Source organism: Neomonachus schauinslandi, chromosome 11, assembly GCF_002201575.2.
Source record: "Neomonachus schauinslandi chromosome 11, ASM220157v2, whole genome shotgun sequence".
NCBI classification, from domain to species: domain Eukaryota; kingdom Metazoa; phylum Chordata; class Mammalia; order Carnivora; family Phocidae; genus Neomonachus; species Neomonachus schauinslandi.
Genome location: NC_058413.1, coordinates 108,271,713 through 108,289,623, shown reverse-complemented (window position 1 = coordinate 108,289,623; position 17,911 = coordinate 108,271,713).

Here is a 17,911-nt window from a genome sequence, read left to right as displayed (position 1 = left end):
ATATGTTAAAAAAAAAAAAGCTGGATGACCCATGTGTGTGATTTCAGAACATAAAAGATACAGTAATCAAGACCATGGTATTAGCATAGGGAGAGACACACATAGTTCAGTAGAATAGAACTCTAAGAGTCCAGAGATAAACTTCATATTCATGGTCAATGGATTTTTAACAAAGATGCCATGATAATTCAATGGAGAAAGAACAGTTTTTTCAACAAATGGCGGTGGGACAACTGGATGTCCACATGGTAGGAATAAAGCTGGACCCTTTCCTCACACCATATATAACCATTGACTAAAAATGGATCCAAGACCTAAATGTAGAGCTAAGTCTAAAAAACTTTTAGAAGAAAACAAATGTAAACCTTGTAATTTGGGATTAGGTAATTGTATCTTAGCTATGACATCAGAAGCATGAGGAACAAAAGAAAGACTGTGTAAATTAGGCTTCATTAAAATTAAGAACTTTTGTCCTTAAAATAACAATTATGTAATGTGAAAAGGCAACACAAAGAGTGGGAGAAAACATTGGAAATTATGTATCTGTTAATAGTCTAGGTTTCTGAATATATTAAGAACTCTTACAACTCAACAATAATAAGACATACAAAAAATGGGCAAAGGATTTGAATACACATTTCTCCAGAGAAAATACACAAATGGCCAGTAATGACATGAAAATATGCTCAAAGTCATTAGTCCTTATGGAAGAGCAAATCCCACAACAAGAGTGCCTTGCAAAAGTGTAGATGCTCTGCAGGATGGTGTATTGGATCAAGAGTCAACAGATCAAGATGGTGTATCTGTTACCTTCTGACAGATGCTAGGTGATTGGAGCAGCGGTGGTGAGCCTGCCCTGGAGGGGTGGGAGGGTGGGTGGGCAGGTGTTTTAGGATGTGCCTTCCCAGACTGGGGAGAGCACGGCACACTGGGCCAGGTTTATGATGATGAACAAAATAGGAAAATTTGATCTGTAGGTCATCAGAGATACATGAAAGCTCCATGGTTGATTTGATAGCTGAGCAATCCATAAGTGAACTGGAGAATCCAGTGATGGCCATGATAGACAGAAGAGGGCTCTTGGCTACCTGAAACTAATAAACTTGCACAAAGAAACAAAAACAGGATGTACAGTTATTGTGGACTCCAGTTATGACAACACTGTCACTATAACAAATTGTGCACCCTTGTCTTCAGAGGTGGTACATGTGAACATTTCAGTGTTTATTTTATTTTTTTAAAGATTTTATTTATTTATATGAGAGAGACAGAGAGCACGCATAAGCAGGGGAGGGGCAAAGGGAGAGGGAGAAGCAAGCTCTCCGCTGAGCAGGGAGCCCAATGAGGGGCTCGATCCCAGGACCCTGGGATCATGACCTGAGCCAAAGGCAGACGCTGAACGACTGAGCCACCCAGGCGCCCCGAACATTTCAGTGTTTAAAATATGTGAAGATCCTAGTGTTGTCCATAGGGTGTTACTAGTGCTGATAAAGGGTATAGTTATCAAGGGAAAAAAAACACACTGAGATACCAATTTATTGCCACTTGGATAGCTAAAGTGAGAGAAATAAGAAGTTAGCAAAGATGTTGAGAAATTAGAGCATTCTTACATGGTTGGTGGGGATGTATAATGGTCCAAATGGTTTGGAAAATAGTTTAGTAGTTCCTCAAAGAGTTAAATATAGTATTATATTACCCAGCAATCATAAGTACATACCCAAGAGAAATGAAAATCTACGTCCACACAAAGACAAATGTTTATAGAAGCATTATTTATAATAGTGAAAAGATGGAAACAACCTAAATGAATATAAACTAATGAATGGGTAATCCAGATGTAGTATATCCATACATTGGACTATTATTCAGTCATAAAGAGGACTGATGTACTAATACTTATGACAAGATGAACAAACCTTGAAAATGTGCTAAGAGAAAGAAGCCAGATACAGAATACCACGTAGTATATGATTCCATTTATATGAAATATTCTTCCTCAGATCCTTTAAAGGATCAGCTCTAGGCAGTCCCATTTGGTACAGCGTGACCACTGAAGTCCTAGCCCCATCCAACTGGACCAGAGTAGGGGCCTAGCTAAGGACAGTTCACTGAAGGCTGGCCAGGAGTTTATGATGTGACCGTTGAACTGGATTGCTGGTAGTAACATTCACAGACATCTAAAGTAGGAATATTGAGATAATAAGGCATTCAGCAGGTTAATCAGGGTCTCAGCAGGGCATAGGTGGCATCCCTTGAATTAGGATAATTCAAGAAAGACCTAATAGAGTCCGAGAGACATGGGAACGGGAAATCAGGGTAGGGTGGGGCAAAGGGAGGGCATTTCTGTCAAAGGAGGTGACAGCTAGCTGGTCCTGAAAGGGTTAGAGCAGCGGAAATCATACAGAATGATGAGTGTGAGGCGATGGCAAGGAAATGTAAGGAGAGGAGACTCGAAACGTTGAGAGGAAACAAAAAACAAAAGTTCTCATTTAGGTGTAGTGACATGAGATGTACGTGGATTGAAAACTCCCTTAGGGGACGCTAAAAATTTGAGGAATCCAGAGGTGTGTGTAATCTCCACTAAGGTTATATCTCCATTTTTCTATAGGATCAAATGCATGTCATTGGGTCCTTGAGTTTAATGAATACCTGCATATTCCTCTAAAATAGGCTAAACCTTCCTTCCCTTCTGAGATGAGTACCAAAAACTCTAGTGAGGTCTGTTTTCCTCTTGTGAACAACTGCTCTTGTTCCTTGCACCTCTTCTTTTGAATCTCTTCTGGGCTAAATGCTCTTACTGAATATGCCTATGATGCCTCCAAGACATAGCACTAATTCAGGGCAGGAGAGTCAGATCTGTCCACACTCACCTACAAAATGACTGAGCAATAGCAATTCTCAATAGAATGGACTCCCAACAAAAATTCTTAGTATCTTAGTGTTGTTGATAGAACTGACATTTAGGGGAAGTAAACTTTTAAAAATCAACTTTTGTGAACACAAACCAGACAGAAATGGGGAAATAGAGCAAATGTGCATTTCCCTGTACTTCCAGCTAAGTACAGGAAAAGGGGCAGCTTAGCAAGACAAACTTCTAGGCAACAGCTACCCTATTCCAGCCAAACACCACAGAAAAAAACTGTGGCTTCAGCCCCATCCATTACAGCAGAGGCTAAGTGGGATGCATAGACTTGCCCCCTCATCAGGATGTGATGAGTGGCCCCAGCAGGTATGAGAAGGTTGAACAGAGAGCTGGAATGTCCATCCTGGAAGGTTGGTTATGACCCCAGCCCATGGTCCCAGGGAGACAACATAAGCTTATGGAGCACTAATGAGATGCTTCTGTTCCTCCCTGCTGGGGTAGTTATAGGGGACATCTAGTGGAGAGTCAGGATTTTGGTCACCACCAGGTGCTCATGAGACTGCCCATGTGAGTGTCAGTGAAAGCCAGGTGGAGGGCAGTGATGAGGCCCTCTGACCCCTCCAAGCAGGGCTGAACCAGTTAAGGTGGTGGGGGGGCAGTGATGAGGCCCTCTGACCCCTCCAAGCAAGGCTGTATCAGTGAAGGCTTACTGGGGAGCTGGGACTCCTCTTCCTGTCTAGCAGTAATGAGGAGCCTACTCCTTGGGTGTCAGCAGAGATTGAGTGAAGGACCTGGATTTTTACACAAACTTTGCCTGTGTGGGCCACCAGAGGTGAACTCAGCGAGCAGTATACTCAACCAAGTGGTCATTGTCTTTATGATCCAGGATCATGTCAATCTAAAAAGAAAATACAGGTCACTGGATCAGAATTAAGTTTGAATTCCTTCAGGTCCCTTTTGTCTAAATGGTGACTCAGAGGAAAAATCACTTGGGTTTCATCAGAGTAGGAGTCAAAGGGAAGACGGGGGTATCGTGCTTAGGATTGGCCATGGCAAAATTTTCAATGTTCAGATTGGGCCTATGTAACCCCTACCCCCTTCATTAACCTGGAAACGACCAAAAGGAAGCAAACTTCGTTGAGGACAGACATTGTCAGGGAACCAACCGCCAGGAGTGTGCCAGGTGTGTAGAGCAGGAGGCCTCGAGAATGTGGAATCAGATTTTCAGAAGTCTGTTCCACTTTGTGTCAACTCCAGCAACCTGAGGGTGATAAGGGGTACAGAGTGTGTTTGCTGAAAGCCATACAATCTATTGGGAAGTGGTCTTGGGACAAATGCATACCACTCTCAGAATGTAGATGATCTGCAAAGCAGAAAACATGACACAGTTTTGTTTCAAGGGTGAATATGATACCAGAGTCCGCTGGTCAGACTGGAACAGCAGTGAAGCACCAACCGCGGTCCCGAGACAGGGCCAAATATTTCACGTGGGCAGTTTGCCAGAAGCAGGCAGGGGCATCACCCTATGCACTGTGGCCTCCGTCACCATGAGAACAATGGGATCATTGTTGGCAGAGGTCACAAGGTTGGCCTGCCAACCAAAAGCTACCACTGTAGCTTTTGCATGAGGATCGTACAGTCTTTGACTGTGGGCCCAGTTTAGGATGGTGGTGTGTTAACAGGTGTGGTTTGATGATGGGTTTCAGTCCAGGTGGCATGACTGGGTGGTGCTGCCTGGCTCAGCAACTTGACCGGAGTCAGTTTCTTCAGAGAATGAGTCCTCACTGTGGGAATGCACCTAAGCCCAATCGGCAGCGGGGATTTATTGCCTACGTTTCATGGCCCCACAGATGGGAGTCTTTGAGATGCCAGACTGCAGCCTTCCGAGTGGGAGCGCAGACGACTAGGTCATCGCCAGTAATCCTAGAATTAGCACAGTGTGTCCCACCTGGTTCTTTGGGGTATGGCCCAAGGCAAGGGGGATGACTTCAAGTTTAGCCTGTGTGCTGACTGGCCTTTGCCACAGTGATTCTTCCAAAGACACGATTGCTGCATGGCAGCTGCTTGGATTCCTCTACCTGGTTTTTGTGTGTTTGTTTTTGTGTTGTTTTGTATTGTTTTGTTTTTCCTGGAGGTTCTTTCTGTGGCTTTGGTTGCTTCCTCACATACTCAGCTGAAGGCTCAGGATAACCGTCTGCATTTCTCCCGAGTTCGATCTTCCTTTGAGTTCAAACTCTCTTCCTGCCGCCAACGAGGCTGCTGGGCTCTGCTCCGATTCCCAGCTCCTCCACAGGCGCTCCAGGCAGCAAGCTGGGAACGGTCAGGTACGGCCCATGCACTGTGCTCTCCGGGGTCGCTGTCCCGTGCTGCTGGTTACCCAGTGTGTGAAACCATCAATTCCGGCTTCTTCTCCAGCTTTAGAGTTTTTCTGGAGGGAAGGATACATCTGGCCCCTGTTACTCCATCATGGCCAAAGTGGAGGTTCCCTATTGTCTTACAGAGTTGGAACAGCCAGGAGAGGCTTTTTCTTAGAAGATCCTTCCTACAGGAGAAAAATAAGGGCCAGGGTGGTTGGAGGTTGAAAAAGAAAAATTCAAAAACAACAACAACAACAAAAAAAACCCGCACACACACAAACATAAAATATATCCAAAAATAAAGAATTGTCCAAGGGCTTGGGTGGGTTTTTTGGTCCTCTTTTTAGGGGGGTCCTAATCACCCTGCAAGAATGTGGGTCGCAGATTGTCATCCTTAATTCTTAAAATGATAAACCAAAGAGAAGCGCCCAAGCTTCTTTTGGAAGTGCAGAGCCTCGCCAATGACATTACAGGATGTTCCCGTGATTATGAGCTCATTGACCTCCCCTTCCTCCTGCTTTGCACACACTTTTCTTGGCAAGCACACTGGTCTTCTGTGAGGCTGATGAATTACTTTCGGAGCAGGGGGCTGTCTCAGCATCCCAGCACCGGGTTGATGGACCACAGGCTGAGGATAAATGACTAGGGAATATATCCAATTTAGTCATTGGATATTCCCGTATAACTTCCAGCCAAAATCCTTCACAGGGCAAAGGCAAAGCCAAAATAGACACCAGTAACTCACCAACCTTTTCCTCCCAACTGCGGGCTCTTCTCTTTTGACATCGATATGTTTTTAAATAGCCACACATCTAAATGCAGATCTCGTCTCTGCCTGTGTTTAAAGTTCATCTGCTTTCTTCTTCCTTTTTGGAGCTGTTCCCAACAATTAGTCCTAAAGCAAATGTTTTGTTATACTTTTAAATTGTGAGAACTTAGGTCAGTTGTTGTAGTCATTTTCTTGTTCATTCTCTGCACATCATGCATCTTCTGGCCAATTTTCGGTTCTCTGAATTACAGTGGGGGTCTGTAAGAGAATGTTCTCTCCTTTAAGTTCGAAGTGTGCGAGCTGGTAAGAAGGAAGGGAAAGCTAGCCAGTGGCCACTGGGGGCTTTTACTTTCCTTTGTAGAAGGCTCTCTATCTGGGATTGTGTATAGACTTGCTCATTCAACAACCTTGTGGTATATCTGTTATTGTTCTGGATCAACAGAAGAAGAAAACAGACTCAGAAAGACCAAGATCTGTGCCTACGTTTTTCTCAGTTCTCCAAATTGACCAGTCTTCCCCTTTTATTCTTCTCTTTACACATTTGTTTCATAAAATCAGGAAGCAATAGTACCGTTTTACTTTTATGTATTTTTATTTAAAAAGTTAATATGATTCTTTTTTACATGCCCATATAATAATTTTTATTTTATTTTATTATTTTTTTATTATGTTCAGCTAGCCAGCATATAGTACATCATTAGTTTTTGATGTAGTGTTCAACGATTCATTAGTTGCGTGTAACACCCAGGGCTCATCACAAGTGCCTCATAATACTTATAAGCAATTCAGAAACATAAAAAGGGGTTATTTATAAAAATGTAAATACTGTCATCCCTATTTGAATGTCATCTGCCTCCTCTGAGTAACCAATATTAATAATTTTCAGTTTTGTGTTATTTACATATAAAAATATTCAAATACACACATTTCCAATTTGATAACTTCTCTATGACATATTATGCATTATGTTCTTCAACTCGCTTTTTTAAAAATTTAAATCCAAATCACTGATTTTTTTTTTCCTCCATCAAGCATAATATGCTGACTTTTTAAATTGCTATGCAGCATCCTATTGTACTATTGCTTAATTTTTCAACCACTCACTGGGCTCTCGTCAGAGAATATCTATAATTTTGGGGGTTTTAAGATTTTATTTATTTATTTGAGAGAGAGAATGAGATAGAGCATGAGAGGGGGGAGGGTCAGAGGGAGAAGCAGACTCCCTGCTGAGCAGGGAGCCCGATGCGGGACTCGATCCCAGGACTCCAGGATCATGACCTGAGCTGAAGGCAGTCGCTTAACCAACTGAGCCACCCAGGTGCCCTAATTTTGGGGGTTTTAAATAGCACTTCAGCCCATGTCTATCTAGTTACATCTTTTTTAATACACGTATAAATGTATTATTCATTTTCCTCGTCTATTTGGCTCCTTCACCCTTTCCATTTAGAGACTGTAGTTTAATTAGCAAATGGGCCAACCAGTAGCCCTGCCAGGTTTCCTTGGTCTTGCTGGGGAGTTTATATGACCCCTTCTCATTTCAGCAGTTTCATGCTGACTGATAATTGCCCGCAAACATCAAATACCTGATTCACAGCTATTCAGCTCCTGAAAGTATTGGGCGTTCCCATACTCCCATTGTCAGAGCAGGGTCACAGAATTATAGAAATTGGGCCAACTGTTCTCTACACCTGACATTACAAGATTATTCCTGACTATATACATTATTAATGGGATGAACTGGGTTATATATTTCAAAATCAGTCCTTCCGCTCAAACAAAAAAAAAAAAAAAAGGAAGAGGTCTTCAATGAGAACAGGGACCCATGGAAATTAATGATTTCAGAGTCACATAAGGGGTGGAGATAGATCTTATTACAATCCTCACAGAATTATGTCAAGCAATGTCATTTTTGTCTAATATAAAATGTTCTAAATCAGTAGAATTTCTGTGATTCTTATAAGATAGTATTTCATTATCTGAGACTGATTACCAACAGGAAAAAATTCCATCTCCAAAGTAAATATACTAATATTCTTCAGTCTTGACTGGAGAAGGTTTGATAGCTGAGGGAACGGGCCATATTCTGATTTCAAACATAATGACTTAAATTAAGAAGACTTCTGTAAAGATCAAGATGTCATCCTCCCCATACAAAAGAAAATACAATTCGGTAACACAAAGATTTTATAAAAATTAGAAGAGGAAAAGAAATCAGTTTTTAGCACAGTGCCCATCACATACTCAACAAATGTTGCTTTTTTTCCCATCTCATTTATTCACCCTCCTTACCACCTGAATTCAAGTCCAGGTCCCTCCCTTTATCCTTCTTTCAGTCCCATTCATTCATTCATCAAGAATGTGCTGAGTTCTAACTCTATTCCAACCATTGTGGTAGATAAACCAGTACAGCGAATGAAAGAGTAATGACCCCTGCCCTTTTGGAGATTATAACCTAGTTAGGAAATCAATTATTAATCAAGGAATCACACAAATGAACAATAACAAAAAAATTCCAACTCTGGTAAATGAAGTAAACCTGTGACTTGAGGGTTCAGAGGGATTGGATCTAATCTGCATTAGTCAGAGAAAAACTCCTGAATGATGAGTCCAAGATTTTGCAAGATGGGGAGGAGAGGGCAGAGTATTCCATACAACAGAGAATAACGAGCAAACATTCTGCTGCACTAGAAAGCATGGCACGTGCGGTCACTGACTGAAAAGTGTCTTGGCCAGTGAGGAGAAACCGGGGGGATGATGGACTGGATGAGGCTGGGGAGAGGCAGGAGCAAGTCATGGAAAGAAAACAATTTAGATGGGGACAAGTATGGGTGTAGAGAAGGTAACTGGCATACGAGTGCAGTGTTCTAGGTAAGATAGCATGGTTGCTTGCATTGAAGGAGGGAAGTGGTCAAGTGTTTCTACAGAAACTAGAGTCTGCCACTTCAATCCAGAGAACATAATATTCAAAAATATAGTAGATCTTTTTAGTTTTACCCCATTCATCCTAAACCTATAAGCCAAACTTGAAGATAATATCAGAGAAAAAAAAAAGTACAAATCTAATTTTAGAAAGACTAGGGTTACAATAATTATTTATTGGTTTGTTAAAAGAGAGTATAATAGGAAAAGTGACATTATAAGATATTATCTCTTTTCCCACTTTCGTTGAAATCTTTTGTCTAAGTTGGTTAATCTCTTAGCTAGTGTTAGCAATAGGGATTGATGATTGAAGATGGAGATCACATTGCTGATATAGCAAATCCCTCATCTTTAAGACGTGGGAAGATAGTATTCAGTGTTCTTTCAACTACCCTCCCCCTTCTATTCATTAAATAATACTTGTGAATTAAAGTATTTCGGTAGATAGCATTAAAATTTTGACTCTTGATATATGACAAGAGAAAGTCTGTTTTCCCATGAAAAGAAAGAATGGATCAAAAGAGTTTCATTCTTGGCTGTATTCTGGTTGCAGTCATTATTCACATGAGCGTATCTTCCTATAGTTCTTCACCCTCTTTGAGGGTAAGATCTTTATCTTACTTACATTTGTAATTTCAGGACTTAATACGATTGCTGGTAAATCAGAAACAATAAATATTTGATGAATACATGAAATAATGAACCACAGTTTCTTGCTTCTGTAAGTTGAATCATTACTCTAGTATCACTGTCACTAACCTGTGGCATTTTATAAATCTAGAAGAAGCTCAATAGATCAATGGAAATAACATACCTCTCATTTTAAAGATAAGGGAATAGGGGGCTGAGAAGATAATTTATAAACCAGACCCGATTCTTAGTCAGTGTCTTTATTGTTAAGTGTGAGGATGAAATGTGGGAAGTAAAAATAAAAGTATTATGATGATATACCCATTTAATAATTCACTGAGTGCAATATAGCATATGCATGGTCATTATTGTGTTACTGAAATGCATTCCAGTGCTACCCATAGTAATTGGACGTTAGCATTTTATATACCTAGAAATGGATGGTCAATTCCATGGAGCTCCTTTTTCTTTCTCTTTCATGTTCAGAAATGTTCATAGTGTGACCTTAGTTTTATTCCCTGGTTTCATCACAAGATGGTGCCAGTGTGTCTCTGTCACCACAGAATAAAAAAAAACAAAAACAAAAATTAAGACTCTAAGTACTTGGACTGGAGGTTGGATATAGATCTAGTGATTCCAACCATATTTACATTTTCATCTTTCTTTTAAAATTCCAGTATGCCCACTCAAGCAATTGGTGAATATTTCTCTAGGAATTGTTCTTCAGAGTTCAGGTATTTCTATATCTAAGAGAAATCCTAGTCTGTAAAGGACTCATATATGACTTCTTCCGATTCCAGGGAGTTTCACCTGTCTTCAGGAACACACACACAACATGCACCCAATTCAGGGATGTGGTCATTATTCTTATTTTGGCCCATGTATAGAAATGTTCTACTAGTGACTTCTATGTGTTGTATATAAAGTTCAGTTCATAAACTCATCTCTCAATTTCCTCAGGCTGGTGGAAAATTTAACTTCAATCATGCTTGTAATTGTCACTCAAACATCTGGAATCTTAAGCCATATTAAACATCTCAGAGGACTAATTGATCACTGATCATCTGTGTCCTTTGAGAACTCCATATTTCAGTTGACAAGACCAACTCCCCTCTGCTTCTGTGCCTTCATTGGATGTGGGGGTCACTATAGTGGTTGGAAGTGCTGGGCTTTCGCAGTCTTCTCAACATGGCATGTGAACATTCATTCCGAGGTTCTGCCACATCCTCAGGGACACGGCCAAACCCCTCTCCTTGAAGGGCTCATCCTACACACACACACACACACACACACACACACGCACGCGCACGCACACACACACAGTTCTAGACCTCTCTCAACCTGGAGGCATCTCTTTTAAGTCTAGAGATAAACCGTGTCTCCTCAGATCCTATTCATTTCAATGGGCTTAGACACTTGGAAACAAAAGCCAGGAAGCCCAACAGTGGTATCCTACTGAAAGAGGGGAAGGAAAACGCATAAAATGGAAGAATGGAGTAGAAGATTCAAGGAAAAAACAAATATCTGTCTCAGAAAATTATCTTGACAAATATGCACAGAAATTCATTCAATACCTATGGACACCATATTTTTTCCCATTGTATTACTAGATGCAGGGAGCTCTGCCAGGTTCTTCTAAAACAAAGAATGCTTGACCAATGTCTGCAAAAGGGAGAGCTCTCTAACTAGTGAATGTGCCTGAATCAATGAATCTGGTAATTCGTTTATGATAAATAATTATACAATGCCTTAATCACAAAAGGACTTAGTGCAGCCCTGAATTATTAAACTACAGTGGCATATACACAATTTTCCACTATTAATCTGACTTTTTTTGTCAGTCCATAATGAGGCTGCATCTTGAGTCCGGATAGTGATGGAATAGTTTGGATCTATGGAGAAACTACAGGACTCCTTGATACTTTGTATTCCAGTTTTTAATCTTCTCACCTATGTATATGTTGTTTTAAACTTTTATTTATTTTCCAGATCATTTTTAGTATAATAGACCATTTTTCAATGAAGTGTCCCTGGGATGTTCTGTACAGAAATCCTGCTTACTATTAATCTTGATTAATTTGAGAAGCAGTAGTTAATGAATATTTTTAGGAAATATTTTCTTTTTTTTTTTTTTTTGACAAATTCTACCAATGCTTCCCCCAAACCAAGTATGTATGTATATGTGTGTATGTGCATCGTGCATGTGTGTTAATTAATTTAATCCAAAATAAAAACAAAACAAAGTCTCCCCTTTGCCAAGAGACCCTAGGGTCCACTGACTTAATTAAACATTTAATCATTGAAATGTTTTTGGATGTCAAAACCACAGCAATGAAATTACTTTATACCTCAGAACATGGGAGAGTAGAAAAGTAAATAGTAGTGGTCATGTGCCACACCGTGAAGGCAAACAGTGAAATGCTAAATCTCTTCACAGCCCCTATAACTCAGCTACTTCCTGCAGCAAAAGGACGTACACACATACGTACATACAAAAGGACATACATATATACATATATATATGTATGTATATATATATATTTTTTTTCTTAGCCTGTACTTTCTGGATGATGGTCACATCAGCTTTAGTGATGAAGCTTCTTCTTCCCTTTTAGTCCTCAGCCTCTCAAAATCCATATATTGCTTTCTTTTTCTATGGTTTCAACTCCTATATAACGCCTAATTTTTCAGCATGTTCTGCTTTCTCAAACTTATTATCTTGGTTTAAATAGTTTCTCCCTAATCTCCTTTCTCTGCCCAAAGTACTATAATTGAGTTTGTTTTACCCATATTTTTTCTCTTTCTTGCAACTGCATTCTGTTTTATCTTTAATACTTATTTAATTAACTTCTATCCCCATTTTTAAACAATTTTTGGTTTTGTACAGAGAGCTGGGGGGGCAAATGAGATGTCCTTTCTTTTATTCAATCATTCATGTGTTCTTTTATTCGTGAAACATTTATTGGCAATGATGAGGAAGGCCTTGCATATAAAGTTCACTCTCTGCACTCCAAGAACTGATAGAAACTGAATAAATCAAATGTCAGATTTGGAAGGATATTAAAGGTCATTTGGGTCAGCAGTTCCATAGACAGGATACATCAGAATCACCTCCAGCATTTAAAAAAAATGCAGAGTTATGAATCTACACCTCAAGATACACAATGAGTGTCAAGCAGGTTTGGAAATTTACATATTTATTATGCATCTTAGATGATGTTGGAATGTCGAAGTGACCATAAAGAACAATTTGGAGCTGTGGATTTAGTACAACCTCCAATCCACGTCTTGAATTCTTTCTTTTTTATAATATGTATATATCATATAATTTATAGTTATATATTACATTATATATATAATATCTACACGTTATAAAATACACACATTTACTACCTATGGATTTAGGATATGAAAATGTCAGTAGTCCTGAGATGCACATTCTAGCTCTGGACAGCTCTGATCAGTACTGATGTTCTTGCCTTGAAAAAAAAGGCTCCTTATAACTTCCAACTGCTGATCCTTTCTCTTTCTCTTGATTTCTGAACTGGTTTACAACTCCTGAGAACACCATTAAAAGATCCATCTGTCTTTCTGTCAGTCCTTTGTAATTGAAATACAATGTTACGTTTAAATCATGATGCATAGCATATGCTTGCAGAAAGTAAATGGCTTTTCCTTAGATTTTGTGATTACTATTTTAAAAATATTTTTATTGAAGCTGAACTTTTCTCACTTCTTTATGACCTTTTTTCACGAGTAGATATTTACTCTGTCTAGGGGATAATCCAGAAACTATTGCTATCCATAGACAGTCAATATAATAATAAATGTATCACTATTCCCCAGCAAGCATACATGTTCTATATGTTCATATCTCATTCATTCCTGCATTGTTCTCATTTTATCCACATAATTCAAGCTATTTTACTCAAAACAACTTTACTCAACTATCTTCTAAGAATAGTAACAATTTTTCATAATATTTTAAAGATTTGTTTCATGGAATTTTAATGTAAAGCAGTATCAGTGACTCAGACCTGCACCAGAGAGTAACCTAGGACTTACACTTGGCTCCTCTTGGTCCTTGCTAGCTGTACCCAGTGGGTCCTACTGAATTTTGTTGTCTCCTTGAGCCCTCACTGATGGTGGGTTCATCGGAGTTCTGTGCTCATGTTCCCAAACCATATGTCTCTGATGGATCCAGTGGGGAGCTAATTGTTATAACTGGATCTTTTGAAACTGGATGTTGCTTCGTTGCAAGGTACAAAAGGTAATAGTGTTCTAACAAACTGAGAGGCCTAAGGAGCGCTGTCGTGTATGTCCTTTCTAAATCCTTTCCTGTTTCAGCCGCACGCTTATGCTGAAAGTGATAGCACACACTTTTGCATCACAGCTGCGCCGTTTTGCATTCCTATCAACAGTATTCCAAGTTGTCTGCATCCTTGCCTACTCTTGTGGTCATGTTCTTTTGGCTTTATTTATTTATTTATTTATCTATTTATTTATTTATTTAATTTATTGGTAATAACCATTCCTGACAGATATGATGTAATATCTCATCATGGTTTTGATTTGAATTTCCCTGCCGATTAGTGAGATTGAACATTTTTTTCACATATAGTGCGGAGGTTCCTCAAAAATTAAAAACTGCCATATGATCTAGCAATCCCACATTTGGGAATTTATCCAAAAGAATTGAAATTGGGATCTCAAAAAGGTATCTGCGGGGCGCCTGGGTGGCTCAGTCGTTAAGCGTCTGCCTTCGGCTCAGGTCATGGTCTCAGGGTCCTGGGATCGAGCCCCACATCGGGCTCCTTGCTCAGCTGGAAACCCGCTTCTCCCTCTCCCACCCCCCCCCTGCTGTGTTCCCTCTCTCGCTGTGTCTCTGTCAAATAAATAAATAAAACCTTTAAAAAAAAAAAAGATATCTGCACTCTTGCTGCAGCAATATTTACAGTAGTCAACATGTGGAAACTGTCTAAGTATCCATCAACAGATGAATGAGTAAAGTTATATGGAATGCTATTCAGCCTTTAAAAAGAAGATTCTTCAATATGTGGCAACATAGATGAGCTTTGGGGCATTTTAAAAGGTGAAATAAGCCAATCACAGAAAGGCAAATACTGCATGATCCCACTTATGACATGTCTAAAATAATCAAACCCATAGAACCAGAGTGGAATGGTGATTGTTGGGGCTGGGGGAGGAGTTTGGGAGTTACAAATAAACGAGCATAAAGTGTCACTGTGGATAAACTCTGGAGACCTCCTGTGCAACATTGTATCTATAGTTAACATTAATGTACACTTAAAATTTTGTTCAGAGGGGAACTGTCTTATGTGTTACTATCACATTAAATAAAATAAATAACATTTATTTTATTTAATTTATTTAAATGTTAAATGATAACATTTATTTAATGATAACATTTATTTTATTTAATAGGGAAAATAGAGCAATCCATAGTTTCATTTTCTTCTGGTCCTTTCTTAGTCCTCAATAGCTGAAGGATAGAGTGTTTAGAATGTGTGTTGATGAGAAGCTCAATAAAAAGAATTTTGTACAGTGTTTCTACTGTTCTGGTAAAATTAAATACATATTTATGTTTAAGCTAAAAAATACTGGTGATTCTGCATGTAAGGAAAATGCTTTTAGATTTGTATTTAAAACTGGCATTATATAATATGGAGGATAAACAGTGAAATTCATGCTATTCCTTTAAAATTTTAATTCTTCTTTAGTTAGAATGAGAATTAATTTGTTAATTGATTCACATCCATTTGTAAGAAATAATACAGAAATCATATGAACCCTTTACTGTTTCCCAAATGGCAGTATCTTGCAAAATTGTAATATAGTATCATAAGCTGGATGTTGACATTGGTACATTCAAGAGACAGAACATTTCTTTTCCAGAAGTATTTATAATTATGAGTTCAGGGCTGTGGGTGATACAGTCAGTCAACCCTCTAAGTCTCGGTTTTTGGCTCAGGCTATGATCTCAGGGTCATGGGATGGAGCTGCGGATGGGTCTCCTGCTGAGGGCGGAGTCTGCTTGGGATTCTGTCTTCCTTTCCCTCTGCCCCTCCTGCGTATGCTCTCTTTCTCTCAAATAAATAATTTTTTTTTAAAAAATTATGAATTCAATTTTTATAATTATGGGGCTAAGCAAATACTCCATTTTGTGTCAAATGAATTGTGGTAGTTTGTGTTTTTCTAGAAGGTGGTACAGTTCATCTGAGTTGTCAAATTTTATGTATAAAGTTACTTGTAGTATTCTTTTATTATTCTTTTGATGTGGGCAAGGTAGTCGTATCCCCTGTTCCATTCCTGATATTGATAATTTGGATTATGAGACTCTAGATCTTATTTAATCTTTCTGTTTTCACTGGCTTCTGTTGACATCTGAGTGTGAGGGGTTGCTCCTCATGTTCTGATTCCCCACATGGTTTACAATAAAATCGTGGGAGATGTTATTTATAATCTGAAAGGAATGAACATCCAAGCTCCCCATCTGGCCTTCTCTAACATTACTTCTTGGGGTGTGGGATGTCTTATTATACCATTGAAAGTACAAAAGTCTGGGCAACCCACTGGACCTTGACTGGTATGGATGCTATTGAAGCCATAATTTTTGTGAGGTTTAGCTCATGCTGAGCAGTTATTGTCTGAAAGTTTTCTGTCTTACTAGGTTGCCCCTTTTTCTTTTTCTGGCTTGAGAGGACACTCTAAGAACAAAGTCTCAATTCTTTAAGAAAGCCTATAAGGTTTTATAGAGTCGGGACCCTAGCCCTCTCTCACCCCGCTTTCTATCTCTTGCTCATTATTCTGTCCTGACCCCTCATCCTCTCCGTTCTTCGCAGACCCTCTTTTCTCCCACATCCAGCCTCTGAGCATTTCTCTCCTCTGCGGGAAGAACCATTTCTTCTTTCACCGATTCATTCCCATTCATCCCTTATTTGCCAACCTAAAGGAGCTTTACTCAGGGATGTCTTCCCTAGGTATCAAAATGAGATTAGGGCCATATTAGAACCACCCATGTTGTCCTGTACGCTCTTCCATAGCGTACTTGGGGAAGTTTCATCAACCATTTGTTACTCTCTGTAGCCTAAGCTTGGGGATGGCAGGGTCCTCACTCACTCTTTCTCTCTCAGGCACTGCTGTTACTTCCGTCTGGCACTGTCTCAGGCATAGCATGGTCACTCAGTAGATATTTATTAACCACATTATTTTATGTGTGAAACATAAAAATTGCTCTTGGAAAGATAAAAAAAACTATGCTCGAATTTGTAAAAATCCATTATTTATTCAGCAAGTGTTTATTTGGTACCTTATGTGTCACGTACAATCTGCCTCTGTGGTAAGAGTTATAAAAGTGATCAAGAGAAAAGCTATCCTTATCATTTTATGTCTTGAATCTTTAAGACTTAAATATATTTAAGTATATGTGTGTGTGTGTGTGGTGTGTGAGTTAGAAAATGTGATAGGAAAAGCATGAATAGGGTAATAAGATAGAGCATCACTGTGAGAGGCTGTCTGGTCAGGGAATCAAGGAGAAAACTATTTTAGCCAGAGTATTCAACAAATACAAAGGTTCTAGTTTTATTTTGCTGCTTATGTGTTTTTATTTTGTTTCATATTGTGTTGTGTTGTTTGCTTTTAACCTGAGAAACTGAGCGGATAGTGGTCCTGTCACCGCGCCAGGACGCGTGGGGTTCATCAGGTAACTGGGGTCAGAAAAAGCCTGGGAAATTAGAAATTGTCCTTCAAAATTGTAATTTCCTTAACTTTCCTTCAAAAATCTTAAATCCAGGCCACTTACTAGATGTACAAGAAGATAAGTGAAGTAGAAAATTTTGTGTATGAGACAGAAGCTCAGTTTTTGTTCCTTTTTTTTTTTTTTAAAGATTTTATTTATTTATTTGACAGAGAGAGACACATCGAGAGAGGGAACACAAGCAGGGGGAGTGGGAGAGGGGGAAGCAGGCTTCCCGCAGAGCAGGGAGCCTGATGCGGGGCTCGATCCCAGGACCCCGGGATCATGACCTGAGCTGAAGGCAGACGCTTAATGACTGAGCCCACTAGGCACCCCAGAAGCTCAGTTTTTATACAGTTCTGTATATTCTGGCGACTCTCATGAAGGGTCAAGGGTACTTAGAATAATCCTAGACACACATTATCTTCAATATTAAAGTGAGGTGAGTAGAATAGTCTGGGGTGGAGGGAGTTCTTCAAACCATAGCTAAAGATACTAAATTTCCTCATTTCTTTTTTACATGGAAAAAAGACATTGACCCCTTGAATATATTTGAGTAGCTGGGACATAAATTCTATTTATTATCTCTTTCAAAGAAGTCTAACCATGAGAGCACT